We start from the raw sequence: 16,346 nt of genomic DNA on the forward strand, positions 1-16,346 counted from the left end.
ACAGGAAGGCCAGAAAGCTATGAGAGCAATGCAAAGATTGTGGTGTCAGAGGAGTCAAGGGAGCAGAGTGTTTCGAGGAGGGCTTGATTAACCGAGTCCAGAGCAGTAGAGAGCTACAATATGATAATCACTCAAATGTCGGTTGCATCTGGCTGCTCAAAGGGTACTGCTGACCTTAGTGAGAGAAGTTCATGAATGTGGTGGGGGTGAATGGCAAGTCACAACTGGTCAAGTAGTGGATCACGAGGTCAGGAGTTCGAGAACAGCCTGACCAACATAGTGAAACCCCACCTCTGCTAAAAATAAAAAAATTAGCCCCGTGTGGTGGTGTGTGCCTGTAATTCCAGCTACTCAGGAGGTTAAGGCAGAAGAATCACTGGAACCTGGGAGGCGGAGGTTGCAGTGAGCCAAGATTGTGCCACTGCACTCGATCCTGGGCAACAGAGTGAGACTCTGTCTCAAAAAAACAGAAAAAAAAAAAAAACAAAAAAACAAGAAAGTAAGAATGTGACATCAGAAAGTGCTCATAACTCTTTTCTGCTGGATAAGACACATAAGATCCATTCCACTCCCACTCCGTCCTGAGTGCCTTCCTGTACCAAAGAACAGAAAAGAGAAAAGCTACATTTCCCAGACTTCTTTGCAGCTGGGATCTGGATACACATCAGATGCACCCAGTGAAACTGGGAGGAGGAAGTGAGGCAGGAGCCCTCTTCCTACAGGCAAGCAGGGTCTTGGAAGCACAATGTTTGGAGAAGTTGCTGCCCCTGGACTCTGCATTCCAGAATCTGGTCACCAGCCTCCTGGGTGTCAAAGGGCAGCATTCGTTGTACCTGGCCTCTGTGTGACAACCACACCACTGGTACCTTTTTATCCCTGAGTCCCTCCCTCCAACCTTTCTAATAATCCCCTGTATTTAAACCCTGTTCAACAGAAGCCAAAGTGCTTTCTGTTGTGTGCTCTGACAGATTTTTAACAATGTTTATATTTTAAAAAGGAAGAGAAAGGAGGGACAGTAACTAGAGAAGGCAATGTCAAGAAGGAGCGGAAAGTAAAGGCAGCCTTCACAATACTGGCAGCAGGGCCCCACCAGTCAAAACAGAACAGGGAGGGCTGGGAGTCTCAGATGGGTGGGCGCTTCAGGGAGCTTGGAAGTGGTGTTTTGCAACTTTCACAACTGGTACTAAAGCATGTCGTATTTTCACTGCTGGTGTGAGTGCATTAGTGAGTCCCAGAAGGGAAAACACTTGAGAATGAATACAGAATTGGGGGGAAATCACCTGGGGGTACTTGTCAAAAATGAATATTTCCAGACTCATCCGCAGAGATTCAGATCCAAGAGGTCTGGAGTAGGGCCCAGGAATTTCTTTTGTGAGTGTTCCAGGAGATTCTAATGAGGAGGCCCACAGAACATGTCTTGAGACATCCTATTATAGCAGAGGAAGAGAAGGGGTAACGACAGAGCAGGAAGCAGGGGGTACTGAGGCCAGAGACCAGAATCAGCGAGGCTGTATCTCCTCATTCCACCAGAACCCAGCAGACCAAGTGTAGGAGCCAAGCATGTCAGTAGTCACATGAATCCAGATTCCAGGATTTTCCAGAATGGTGCCCTGAAAGGATGCAATTAATCAGGGGTTATAGTGAGAGAAAAGCTCAAGGTATCCAAGCAGCAAGTGTCTAGGCTAAGCAGGAAGAAAGAGGAGCAGAAATGGGTTGGAAGATTGGAGGAAAATTGAGGAATCAAGCAACAAGTCTCCATGAGATCACAGTTCGGGGTGGGGAAAGTGGGAGTGTGAGAGAGAAAGGAGGAGGCTTTCTAACGTGAAACAGCTCTGGGTCAGGAGAGCCCTCAGTGCTGGTTGTTCAGGAAGTGGGTGGCTGAACTGGAACAGAGGTGGAGGTGGTATTCAGGAATGGCAATGCTGAAAAGAAGACCGCCCCCACCCCCAGCCCCCTGCCAAAAAATAACCATATCCTTATCCCTGGAACCTGTGACTATAACCCTATATGGGGGGAAAAAAAAGTATTTCCTTATGCGATTAAGTTAAAGATCTTGAGACGGGGACATTATCCTAGATTATGTGGGTGGGACCTCAACACTATCACATGTATCTCTATAAGAGAAAGGCAGAGGGAGATTTTATATAAGCAGGGGAGCAGAAGGCCATGTGGCCACAGAGGCAGATAGGGATGATGCAGCCACAAGTCAAGGGATGCCGGAAGCCACCAGAAGCTGGAAGATGAAGGGAATAGATTCTCCCATAGAGCCTCCAGAGGAGAATATCCCTGACAACACCTTGATTTTGGCCCAGTGATGCTGACTTCAGACTTCCAAACTTCAAGACTATGAAAGAATACATTTCTGTTGTTTTAGGTCACTAAGTTTGTGGTAATTTATTACAGCAGCCTTGGGAACTGAATAAAGCTAGGATGTTGGGTGTGTTCTACAGACACTGAAATATTCTATTAATAGCTTTACAGTGGCTTGGGTAGAGTTGATGATTAAGGGGGAGCATGGCTCAGTAAGAACATTCATGGAGAGGAAATGCCAGGCAGTGGAAAGACCAAAAGAGGAGGAACTTTTATAAGAAGGTAGAAGGGTAACTGTCTAGAAATGGCCATGGGAGAGCAAGATGAATGCCAAGCCTCCCTGGCCTCAGGAATGTGAAGAAAGAGCACTCACCCCCGAAGGCAGCTTGAGGGAAGGATAGATCCAGAAACTTAACAGCTGGACTCTGGAGTTTTGTTTTGTTTTGTTTTGTTATGTTTTGTTATGTTTGAGGTAATAGAGATGCGGCAGTGTGGGGATAACTTTTCTATTGTTCTTCCATTGCAATTCTTTAGAGTGCCAAATGCATTTTTTTAAAAAATTTCAACCAAAGATTTAAGATTTAGGATACTGTAAACCACATGTAACTCTGACGATTATTTATCTTCTTACGTTGCAAACACGGGAAAATCGTGGTTTTGTGACACCTGAAGGTTACACAATTTGAGGAGGTTTCCTTAAGAAAGAAAAAACAAAATTACATACACAACATTAAATGAAGTTATAGATTTTTATTTTGAGTGGAAAAAACTAACTACAAAAAGTGAAAATGTTTTAAAAGCTGGCAAATACCATAAACTTCATAAAATTCAGAAAAATGCATATGTAATTATAATTAACTTCCTGGTACAACTCTGTTTTTTCTATTTTTTGGCTGCATACTCTGAAAAATTATACAATATATAATCTTAAATTGAGGCATGTACAGGGACAATTAAAACATATTTTAAAACTACCACTACATTGTACTGAGGTATAATAATTGTGTAAATCAAATTACTCACACAACATCCATTGACTCAATAAGTGTATGTCGATTTGTGTCTTGACTTTTCTGTTTGCTGAATCAGTGGCAATTTTGTGTGCCTTCTTCTCTGGAACCACCAGTCTTTAGCAGAGCAATATATATCAGTATCTTAAAGACACAATGCAATATTTGGGGTGCACACAACATGCAACCCCACCTACAGATGTTTGTGCTGTTGGTAGTAATGCTACAACATTTGCCCTGCCACACAGGAACTCTTGATGCCCCACAGAAAAGAAAATGTGTGGTGCACTTATAATAGCACACTGCATTATCAAAAACAGTTCTGGCAGAGGAAAAGTTTCATTTTGATGAGACTTTGATGAAAACCAAACCTTCCATTCAAAAATTTTACATCTGAACTTTTTGAAAAAATGTTTAATCATGTTTCTCCTCCAACACCCACCTACTCTTTGTGTCAGGCACTATAAGGCACGTTCATACTGTGGTCCTACTTCCGGTCCTGCACATTCATTTCACAAACTTGGGTGTATCAGCCTAGTAGGCACCAGAAGTATTCCTGGAAGTCATTCTTTCACCAGAATGGCTAAAAATAACTTAACTATATACAGAAGTGACTGAAAACCACATGAATATATCCCTCTAAACCCAAAATAAATGTACACCCAACTCAATTTCCCCTTGCCAGAACCCAAAATTCCTGTAGCCATTTCAACACCACCCAATTCAAGGAGAGGCACAAAGGGGAGGATTTGGGAGTGGAAAGGGACAATGTCAAGTTTTGGGAGCAAACTTTTCAAAACCGCAGCTATGTGACCACATTGCTAAGTTTTATTTGACTTCACAGTAAAACTGCCTCTGGTTTCAGGGGTCAAACCATGCTCAAAGAGGCTACCTTCTTGCCAATGGTCATTTGCAGACGTCTCAATCATTCAGAGCTGAGGTCTGACCTACTATAACATAGCCCCTGAAATATTTCTGGTTAGTCAAGTCCCACCCTAACAAATTCCAGTGACACATCCACCTTCTTTCACTGTCCTGAAATTTGATGGTGTTGGAACTACTTACATGAGTGAGTGCTTGAAATGGAGTCTACAAATGTTTGTGATTGGCAAGACCTTGTCATCGTGATGGCATCAGTAATGCAATCTGACGTGCATTGTCCTCCCAAGGTCATTTTGCTTTTTTCTTTGAAGTCCATATACCATAAAAATGGAAAATGAATATTGAGCAGAGAAAGCTTCAGCTTTTACTTTCCATAGGGTTCTTAAGACAGTCACTGTCAGGCAACAGAAATGAAGTATGTCGTATGAGAATGCAACATGTGTAAGCCAGATGTAGTGCAAATAATTGGTAGAAACTGATCAGAAAGCCTTCACAAATCGTCCAACTTTTGTCAATTTTGTGTCATCATCTGTTAGATGGGAAAGTCAACACCAGCTTATGAAATGACTCTCCAGTGCTGGGAGAGTACAGGAACCCAAAACTGCTGCTTGCCAGACCTACAGGTGCATTTTGGGGTAAACTAAAACAGCATTCACATTATGCAGGATTAAAAGACATATTTCCAGTTGATTATAAGTCCATGTGTTCTGCTCCTAAGTGAGCCAAAATATTCTGGGTTCTAAATGAGAAAAACGGCAGAAAAGCTTGGTGTGATAATATACCACCTTCCCAACAGCAAGTTCCCCAGCCCCAAAGGCCTGGCTCTGATGCTCACTACCATTATCCCGGAGGCTAGGAAGTGGCAGTCATCATTATCCCCCTTTTCTAATTATGGTTTGCCCAGACCCATGGACCAACCAGAGGCAGAAAGGGGAAACTTCTAGGGTGTGAGCATCCCCTGCGGTCTCATGCCTGGACAGAGCAGCTGCTTTCACATATCCTCGTAAAATAGCAGATTTGGATTCTGTTCTTCGTATAGCATTTGGTACAGTAATTAATCTCCAAGAGGCTAAAAGACATGGCATTAAATCTGTGTTAAGGTTATAAAGCTACAACCATGTGGAAAAGTTCAGTGTCCTTACCTTAACACTGACTCTAAGAGCTGTCCTGATACATCAAAAGATTTAATTAATTTGATCTTGCATTAGCTAAAGGGGATAAATGAAGACAACAAAGGATATGGTAAAAAAAAAAAAAAAAAAAAGAAAAGGAAAAAAATTTAATTCTCTAAAGTACCCAAATTATACGTATCCTATGAGAACATTGGAAAGATTACCTCTATCAGGATGAGCACCATTTAAGCATTGTTATAAATTGTTCAAATCCTAGATTGTATATCTATGTTGGAACTGTCAGAAAAGATGTATTAATACATATTTTTGTTCATCAGAGGCATCTTTATATGTAAAAAGAATGGTGGCACTTCTGACATGAGATTTCAGGAAAAAATCTACATTCATTACACCTTATATTTTTTATCCCACTCCTCATTAAAATTCATAAGGAATTTTATGTTCTTACCATTTTATACGTAAGAAAACTGAAGCCCAGAAAATTTGAGCGCATTGCCCAAGGTCACAGAATTCTAACCCAGGTCCATCTATCTGCCTGCAATGTCCTGTTGATACCACGTTGCCTTCCCCAAGCTCCCAGCAGCCATCCTTGGCCCAATTCAACATAAAGAACTAACCCCTATCTGCTGGGTCTAGTCCTTGCACTTCCTTCTCATGAATAAAGTCCTTTGCCCCATAAGCAGAGCTAAGATTAAAAATTTTAAAGTCCCAGAAGACTATTTCCATGTGTTAATTTACATGAAGGCACAAATGTCTAATTTTACAAACTTTTTGTGAAGAGAAGTTTTGGTAGAAGTAAGGATCCTGTAGAAATGATTATTCATATCTACCCAGCACCCCTGTAGAAGCCTCTCCCATGCCCAAGTAGTAACATAGTTTAGTCCGCATCACTCACTGTTTTATTCCCTTGCCATAGCAATTCTTCCATGGGCTGGAACAATATCATACAGATTTTGCAGCCACATGCTACACACGGCAGCCTGTGTCCCTTAATAACTGCATGGAGCAGAGCCAGCTGCCCTCCCCTGTCTTGAGCTACCCCATTATCCTGGAATACCCACTGTAGACTGCTGTGTAAGAAAAGAAAACTTTTTTTTTTGTTAAAGCCATTTTTATTTGGGGGTATATTTGTTATAAAAATTTAGCCTACACTAAATAATGACAGGTATCAGTAAATGTTAATTTTATTCCCACCTCCATTCCTAGATTTTCCTCTTTAGAATGCTTCAAGGTTCCTAGTAATTTTATTGGGGATGCTTCAAAATCATTATGAATCTACAACTATAATAGATGTTATGGTTTAAATGTTCCTGCCAAAACTCATGTTGAAATTTAATTGCCATTATAACAATGTTGAGAGGCCCTACAAGAGGTGATGAGGGCTCTGTCTTCATGAATGAATTAATTTCATTATCTTGGGATTGGGTTAATTATCAGGAGAATCGGTTTGTTATAAAAGTAAATTTGGCCTGATTTCCTCTCTCTGCCTCTCCTGCTCACTTCTACCTCCACCTTTCTGCTGTGAGATGACTGTCACCAGATGCTGGAGCCATGCTATTGAACTTCCCAGCCTGCAGAGCCGTGAACCAAGTAAACTTCTTTTCTTTGTAAATAACTTAGTCTGTGATATTCTGTTAGAGCAGCAGAAAATTGACTAAGAAAATAGATATGTAAAAGTGGTCACTTTTATAAATAACAAAAATAATTTAAATACAAAAATATATACATATTTTAAAAAATAAAAAAATGAAAATAATTAATCATCTTCCTTTTACCAAATTCCTTTCCAGGCATCTAGGGTAAGGTTAGACTTACTAAAGAGCAACCTAATATGGAAAAAAATGAGTACTTTTATTCTCTGATAGCAACCCAATACCTGAACTTAAGGAGAAAAAAATACTCCCCTTCTACTACATAAACATATAAATAGTATCTCTTCCTCCATTTTTACTTCTCTACTGGAGAAGTTCATCAGACTACCCAGTTTATTAGTTGAAAAGCTAAAGCAGAGTTTGGACTCCTGGCTTGTAAGAAATGAGTTTGGGAACTCTAATGTGACTTGTCTTCAGTAATTTGGGCCATATCTGACACTAGCTGCATACTTCCCTGTCATAAATGACCCAGCATAAGTAAACCCACTTACAGCACCTAACATCTCTTAGCAGATAAATTTGAAAAGACACATTGCGCATATCAGTAGCTTTAAACTTGGAATGCTTTGGATCCCAAAATTGAACTCAAAAGCCAATTTAACTCATAGTACAATGATTTTCCAAACGTGGTTCATGAACCTGCAGCATCAGCATCACCTGAGGCTTGAACTACAGACCTATGGAGTCAGAATTCTGGATTGTGGCCAAAGTTGCAATGCAAATGTATTGTCATAATTTACCAAAACACCAGGCCTATGTGATCAAAAGTGAATTACAACAAGCATATATGCCACCCAGATCTTGGTTTCTACTACTATTCTATGATAAAAGGAACCAGCGCCACTTGGAAAAATGGCTGTTTCTAACACTGCACAGGAAATATACAATATGAGCCTGGAACATCTTGTAACACCAGAAAGTAAGGAAGTGCTTTTAAAAATATAGAGATGTGTGGCCGGGTGTGGTGGCTCACACCTGTAATCCCAGCACTTTGGGAGGCCGAGGCAGGCAGATCACAAGGTCAGGAGATCAAGACTATCCTGGCTAACACAGTGAAACCCCGTCTCTACTAAAAGTACAAAAAATTGGACAGGCATGGTGGCAGGCGCCTGTAGTCCCAGCTACTCGGGAGGCTGAGGCAGGGGAATGGTGTGAACCCAGGAGGCAGAGCTTGCAGTGAGCCGAAATCACGCCACTGTACTCCAGCCTGGGTAACAGTGCAAGACTCCGTCTCAAAAAAAAAAAAAAAAATATATATATACACACACACACACACACACACACACACACACATACATAGACAGAAAGAGAGAGAGAGAGAGGTGTAAAAAAAAAATAGACTAGCTAACTGAAAGAGCTTCTGATGGCCAAGGCAGGAATAATTTGAGCAATAAAATCAAGAAATAAAGAATTATATTGAAATGGGGTCTGTATTCTGGTAAATCGTGTAAAATCAGGTAAAAAATCATAGTTTCTTGCTAAAGAAACTTTGCTTTCTATTGCTAGAGTCTATTGCTTGGACTCTTGTTTTCAAGTATCCGTAGTATCATAGTCTTTCCCATACTTCTCTTATTTATTTTATTCTCCTTCTCTTGTTTTCATGCTTTCTATATATCTTGTGCCACAGGTCATGTTGAGTGGATTGAGCTCTCATGCAGAGATTGGGAGTTCAGTAATAACCCTCTGAGGGAGCCTGGATGCCAGACTCAAATTCTGAATGTGATTTCCCATTCAGAGTGCCCTTTTCTGGATTAAAAGCTTTAACACGGCTGGGTGTGGTGGCTCACACCTGTAATCCCAGTCCTCTGGGAGGCGGAGGCAGGCAGATCACCCGAGGTGAGATAATATAGCCCTCCATCTGGCCAACTTTGATCTGGTCCATGTGATATGGTCATGAATGATTTTGACCCAAGTCCAGGTCCCCAAAATCACAGCCCTTCAGTTGCATCCCACGGGAATCCAGGGTGGGGTATGGGAAGTCAAGACTAAGAATTTGTTGACCCCAAAGCGAGTCACTATGGATGAAGAAAAGAAGTCACCCTCATCCTTCCATGTTCTAGCCCACCCAAAGGCCAACATGGAAGAGGACTAGGTGGAGGTCATAGATCTAGAGGGCGGAAGGGGACACCACAGTGAACCAACCACTCATCTCATCTTATTAGACCAAGATGTGACAGCAATAAATGACTAGGAAGAAAGAAGAAGTCCCTGGAAAGAAAATAAAGAATAAATGTGTCTACTGTCTACTGAGGTCACTTACATATAAGGGAACTGCAAAATACAAACATTACACTCAAAAGACAAATTGCAGCTTTAACTACTCATTTAACAAAACGACTAACCACTTAATTTCCTTAAATAAAAAAGTCACCCAGGATATTTTTCAAATGTTAAGATTTGCCAAAGGCTATTTGCACACTACTTTTCAGAAGCACATCAACTTCCCAACGACCCTAGTGTAGACCATGTATGGTAAAAAATACAGGGCTGGAAATGCTGAGTATGTAGAAGTAAGGACTGCTTGACCTTAAGATATTACTTTTATTATTATTTCTAGAGCAACAAAGGACATGCCTTTTGAAAATAAAAAAGTCAGTTCATATCTTTTAAATCAGCACAAGAAGCAACTTTCAGATTTCAGTCTTTGCAAAGAGACTGCCATAGTTTAAAAATCAGCCTGAAAACATTAAGTCTAATGAAAGATCAAAGTTTCTGTGTTCCTTATGAGGATGTCTGTATATGTCCCTGCTTAGAGGTTGGGATATATTTGGTTCACTAGTAATTTTTGTTTTATCAAATCTCTTTTTATTCTCTATTTCTTTCTCTTTTAATCCTTCAGGCACTACATTTCCTTCAATTAAAATTTTAATGACAAGGGCATCTGGTACTTGCCTCCTTCACAAAGAACAAAAATAGCGAGTAGATAATCACACTTCAAATAGATCATCTAAGAAAGAACACTGGAATTCAATGGAGAAGTGACAACAAACACCTAAATCAAGGAAGGAGAGAAAAACAGGACAGTTTGCTTGGCCAGGATCTACTGGGAGCCCAAAGTGGGAAAAGGGTAAGTGAGCGACCTTCAGTGGTCCACATTCCTACCGCGGAATCCTGCAATCCTAGCTATGGGGGAGGCTTCAAATCACATAAACCCTGAGACTAACAGGGGGAGCTGCCTGGAGAACACAGGAAGGCATTGCTCCAGAGAGGGGACCCATGCTGGCTCCCACACACCCTGAGCCTTAAGTAGCTACAGCAAAGTGCCATATGGAAATCCAGCCCCCAAAAGACTGAATCCTGCCTGCAAGCCCAACAGCTCTGTATCTCCACCTCCCTAGATCCTCCCTAGATGGGTGGACATTCTCCACCCATCGCCACTACCTTGGCTGACTGCTGCTGCCAGGGTGGAATTGTGAGCCATTGGCAATGACCCTGCTGCCACCAGCAGAGAAACCACCATGCATGTTTACACACCTCAAGGACAAACTCCCCCACTGCAGCCACCATCACTGCAGGCTGCCTTTGCCTATGACCAAAGAGCAAGTGAAGCACTTGCTCCCCAGGCACCTGCAGATAGCTGGGGCCACTGAGAAGAACCCTGCCCTCCCCAGTGGCAGAGTTACATACATAGCCAGCACCTGTGCACATCACCAGGAGACCTGAGAACAGGTCTGCTAGGCCAGTTTCTGCCTCCCCAGTGCCTGAGCATGCCATCAGGGGCCTGGGGACTGTTCCGCCCAGTCTTCCATCATTGGCACTGAAGCACTCCTTCTGGGGACCTGAGGTCAGGCCTCTCCAACCTGCCATTACCACCATAGTTGACATTGCCTGCACATATCTCCTGCAGGCCTGAGGACTGGCCTGCCCATCCTTTCGCAGCAACTGCTAACACCAGTGTGGACCAATTAGGAGCCATATAATTGTCCTGCCACTTCTACTGCTAATACATGCACTATGCCTGTTGCCCATAGGCTTGAGAATCTGTGTACCCACCTGGCCCTCCACTGCTACTCATGGCACCCAAGCAAGCTGCCTGAAAGCTCAAGAATTGGCAACCTGGACCCACTAGCACCTGCACCAGCATATGCCACCCTGGAGCCCAAGGACAGGCATGCTCAGCCAACAACTGCCACCACTGGAACCTGAGGATAAATTCACCTGGCATCCCTGTCCCCAGCAAACCTTCATCAGAGCCTCCACTAACCATTGCACCCTGAGGCACTGAGGAACTCACATATACTATTGACAGTGGTTATAGCCAACAAACTCATACAAAGACTACACTACTGCATGCATCAAAACCAAAGTGCTGTACCAAACCCGTGTCATAGATACATATTCAGGAAAAAGTTCTACCCTACCAAAGCAAATACAAAAAAAATTTTGAAGACATGATTGTCACATCAGATGTGCAGATAGCAAGGTAAAAATACAGGAACTATGAAAAAGCAAAGAAATAAGACACCTCCAAAGAAACAGTAATTCTCCAGCAACAGATTATAATCAAAAAGAAGTTTATGAAATTCTGGAAAAATCATTCAAAATAATAACATTGAGCCAAGTGCGGTGGTTCATACCTATAATCCCAGCACATTGAGAGGCCTAGGCAAGAGAACCATTTGAGCCCAGGAATTTGAGACCAGCCTAGGCAACACAGGGAGATCTTGTCTCTACAAAAAAATCAGCCAGGCGTGGTGGTGCATGCCTGTGGTCCCAGCTACTTGATAGGCTGAAGTGGAAGGATTGCTTGAGCTTGGGAGGTTGAGGTTAATGTAAGCCATGACTGCCACTGCACTCAGCCTGGGCAACAGAGATCCTGACTCAAAAAAAAAATCCAAGTAATAATATTAAAGAAACTCAATACAAGAGAATACAGAAAAATAATACAAAGAAATAAGAAAAATAATTCATAATGAGAAATTTACCAAAGAGATAGATATCATAAAAAGGAACCAAACAGAAAATCTGGAAATGAAGAATTTATTAAATGAAATTAAAAATACATTTGAAACCTTCAACAATAGACTAGATCAAGCAGAAGGAATAACTTGACATAAAGACAGGTCTTTCTGAAATAACCAAGTCAGACAAAAATAAAGAAAAAAGGATTTAAAAATGTACAAAGTCTAAACGACATATGAGAGACCATAAAGCTACCAAATATTCAAATGTTCAGTGTCCCAGAAGGTGAAAAGAAAACAAAAGAGTTAGATAACCTGTGGAACTAAATAATAAAAATTCCCAAGTCTACTAACAAATTTAGACATCCAGATACAGGATGCTAAGAGATCCCCAAACAGATACAATTCAAAAAGATCTTCTGCAAGACACATTATGGTCAAACTGTCAAAAGTCAAAGACAAAGAAAGAATTCTAAAAAGAGCAAAAGAAAAGCATGTAGCCACCTATAAGGGAACCCCCACCTGACCAACAGCAGATTTCTCCACAGAAACCTTACAGGTCAGAAGAAAATGGGATTATGTATTAAAGTGTTGAAAGAAAAAACTTTCAGCCAAGGATACTACACCCAGCAAGGTTAGCCCTTATAACTAAAAGAAAAATTAAGTCTTTTCCGACAAACAAAAACAGATAATTCACCACCACTAGACTGGGTCTACAAGAAATGCTAAGGGAGTCCGACATCTGGAAGCGAAAAGACGATATATAACATCATGAAAACACACAAAAGTATAAAATTCACTGGTAGAGCAAACACACAAATAGGGAAAAGAAGGGACTCAAATGTTACCACTACAGAAAACCAGTAAACTGCAATGATAAACAAAAGAGAAAGAAACAAAGAATATACAAAGCAACCAGGAAGCCATTAATAAAATGACCAGAAATAGCCCTCACATGCCAATAATATCTTTGAATGTAAATGGATTGAACTTTCACTTAAGTAATACAGACTATCTGAATGGATTTCTTTCAGTGACCCAACTACACGTTGCCTACAAGAAACCACCTCACCTGGGGGGAAGAAAAAACAAACAACAACAACAAAAAAACATAGACTGAAAGAAAGGGGGTGGAAAAAAAATTCCATATAAATGGAAACCAAAAGAGAATGGGAGTAATTATACTTGCATCAGATAAAACAGGCTTCACATCAAAAAAAAAAAATGTAGGAAGAAGATGCACTTAACACCAGAATACCCAGATACGTAAAGCAAATATTAGTAGATCTAAAAAGAGACACAGACTTTAATACAATAATAGTTGGGGGCTTTAACACCCCACTTTTAGCATGAGACAGATCATCTAGACAGAAATTCAAAAGAAACATTGGATTTAAACAGCACATTAGACCAAATGGACCTAATAGACATTTACAGAACATTTTATCCAACAGTTACAGAATATATAATTTTTGTCATCAGTATGTGAAACATTCTCCAGGACAGACCATATGTTAGGACATAGAACAAGTCTTCACAAATTTTTAAAACTTAAAGAAAATACTTGAAATCAGGCCCGGCACAGTGGCTTAAGCCTGTAATCCCAGCACTTTGGGAGGCTGAGGTGGGCAGATCACAAGGTTAGGAGATCGAGACCATCCTGGCTAACATGGTGAAATCTCGTCTCTACTAAAAATGCCAAAAAATTAGCTGAGTGTGGTAGTGGGCACCTGTAGTCCCAGCTACTCGTCTCTACTAAAAATACCAAAAAATTAGCTGGGTGTGGTAGTGGGTGCCTGTAGTCCCAGCTACTCGGGACGCTGAGGCAGGAGAATGGTGTGAACCCAGGAGGCGGAGCTTGCAGTGAACCGAGATAGTGCCACTGCACTCCAGCCTGGGTGACAGAGTACTCAAAAAAAAAAAAAAGAAAGAAAGAAAATAATATCAATATTTTCTCAGACCACAATGGGATAAACTCAGAAATCAACAAAAAGAGGAACTCTGGAAACTGTAAAAATATATAGAAATTAAACATGCTCCTGAATGACCATTAGGTCAAGGAAGAAATTAAGGAGGAAGTAAAAAACATTTATTGAAACACAAAATACCAAAACCTATGGAATACAGCAAAAGCAGTGCTAAGAAGAAAGTTTATAGCAATAAATGCCTATATTTAAAAAGCAGAAAAATAATAAATAATCTAATGATGCACCATAAGAAGCTAGAAAAACAACAAATCAAGCAAAAAATAAGTAGAATGAGAGAAATAATAAAAATGACAGCTGGGGAATGGGGACAAGATGGCCAACTAGAAGCAGCCACTACAGGAAGCTTCCATCAAAATGAACTATAGCATGTAAATCCTGCCCAGCAACTGACATATCCAGATTCTGTCATTAGAACTGACTAGGTAATTGGTGTGACCCACAGAGAGGAAAGAAGAGCAATGTGATGTGGCAGCCCACTTGAGGGCCACATGGGGCCGGGTAGCCCCCACCCGCTAGCCAAGGGAGGCAGTGAGTGAGCATGCTGCCCAGCCTGGGAAACTGTGCTTTTTCCATGGAACTGTGCAACCCATGGATTGGAAGATCCCACTTGTGAACCCATGCCACTGGGCCGAGGGTCCCACCCCTGGAGCTGCACAGATTCTCAACAGCCTGTCAGCTAGAATCAGCTTAAGCCTGCTGAGCTCCCAGTGGGGAGGGGTGACCAGCAACACAGCTGCATCTGCCTGCTGTCTAAGCCATTTGAGCTCCTTGGGGAAGAGGCAGCAGCCAGCACTGGGACAGATAGTTGCCTAAGACACTATGCTCCCTGGGAAGGGGAAGGGCGGCAGCCTTTTCTAAGCTTCAGGCTGTATTTTTCCCCTGCTGGAGCCAGGGAGGCTGGACAACTTGTTCCCAAGAGGTGCCCCCACAGCCCAACACACCAGCTGTGGCAAACTGCAACCAGAGTGCCTCTACAGGCCTGCCCTGACCCATTCCTCCTCACTAGGCAGGGCCTCCCCTCACAAACTCCAACAACTCCAGCCAGGGGCTCAGAGACAGAACCCTGATCTTTCTGGGCCTGAGCCCCTAGGGGGAGGGGCATCCACAGTCTCTGGACCAGCAGACTTAGCCTTTCCTCCTGGTAGTTCTAAGGAATCCAGGCAGCCCAGATGAGTGGGTTTTCCCTCAACAAAGCACAAATTGGATAAAGAGTCAAGACCCATCAGTATGCTGTATTCAGGAGACCCATCTCATGTGCAAAGACACACATAGGCTCAAAATAAAGGGATGAAGGAAAATTTACCAAGCAAATGGAAAGCAAGAAAAAGCAGGGGTTGCAATCCTAGTCTCTGACAAAACAGATTTTAAACCAATAAAGACCAAAAAAGACAAGAATGGCATTACCTAACGATAAAGGGATGAATTCAACAAGAAGAGCTAACAATCCTAAATATATATGCACCCAATACAGGAGCACTCAGATTCATAAAACAAGTTCTTAGAGACCTACAAAGAGATTTAGACTCCCACACAATAATAGTGAGAGGCTTTAACATGCCCCTGTCAATATCAGACAAATCAATGAGACAGAAGATTAACAAGAATATTCACGACTTGAACTCAGCTCTGCATCAAGTGGACCTAATAGACATCTGAAGAACTCTCCACCCCAAATCCACAGAATATACATTCTTCTCAGTGCCATATGGCACTTATTATAAAATGGACCACATAATTGGCAATAAAATACTCCTCAGCAAATGCAAAAGAATGGAAAACATAACAAACAGTCTCTCAGACCACAGTGCAATCAAATTAGAACTCAAGATTAAGAAACTTACTCAAAACCACATAATTACATGGAAACTGAGCAACTTACTCCTGAATGACTCTCGGCTAAATAATGAAATTAAGGCAGAAACCAAGAAGTTCTTTGAAACCAATGAGAACAAAGAGACAATGTACCAGAGTCTCTCAGATACAGCTAAAGCAGTGTAAAGAGGGAAATTTATGACACTAAATGCCCATATCAGAAAGCTAGAAAGATCTCAAATCAACACCTTAACATCACAATTAAAAGAGCTAGAGAAGCAAGAGCAAACTAATCCAAAAGCTAGCAGAAGACAAGAAATAACTAAGAGTAGAGCAGAGTTGAAGGAGATAGACATAAAAAACCCTCCAAAAAATCAATGAATCCAGGAGCTGTTTCTTTGAAAAAATTAACAAAATAGATGGACCACTAGCTAGATTAATAAAGAAGAAAAGAAAGAAGAATCAAATAGACACAATAAAAAATGATAAAGGGGAGGCCAGGTGCAGTGGCTTATGCCTGTAATCCCAGCACTTTGGGAGGCCAAGGCGGGCAGATCACGAGGTCAGGAGATCGAGACCACAGTGAAACCCCATCTCTACTAAAAAATACAAAAAAATTAGCCCAGCGTGGTGGCAGGCACCTGTAGTCCCAGCTACT

Source organism: Mandrillus leucophaeus, unplaced genomic scaffold (genome assembly GCF_000951045.1).
Source record: "Mandrillus leucophaeus isolate KB7577 unplaced genomic scaffold, Mleu.le_1.0 Scaffold40, whole genome shotgun sequence".
Classification (NCBI taxonomy): Eukaryota; Metazoa; Chordata; class Mammalia; order Primates; family Cercopithecidae; genus Mandrillus; species Mandrillus leucophaeus.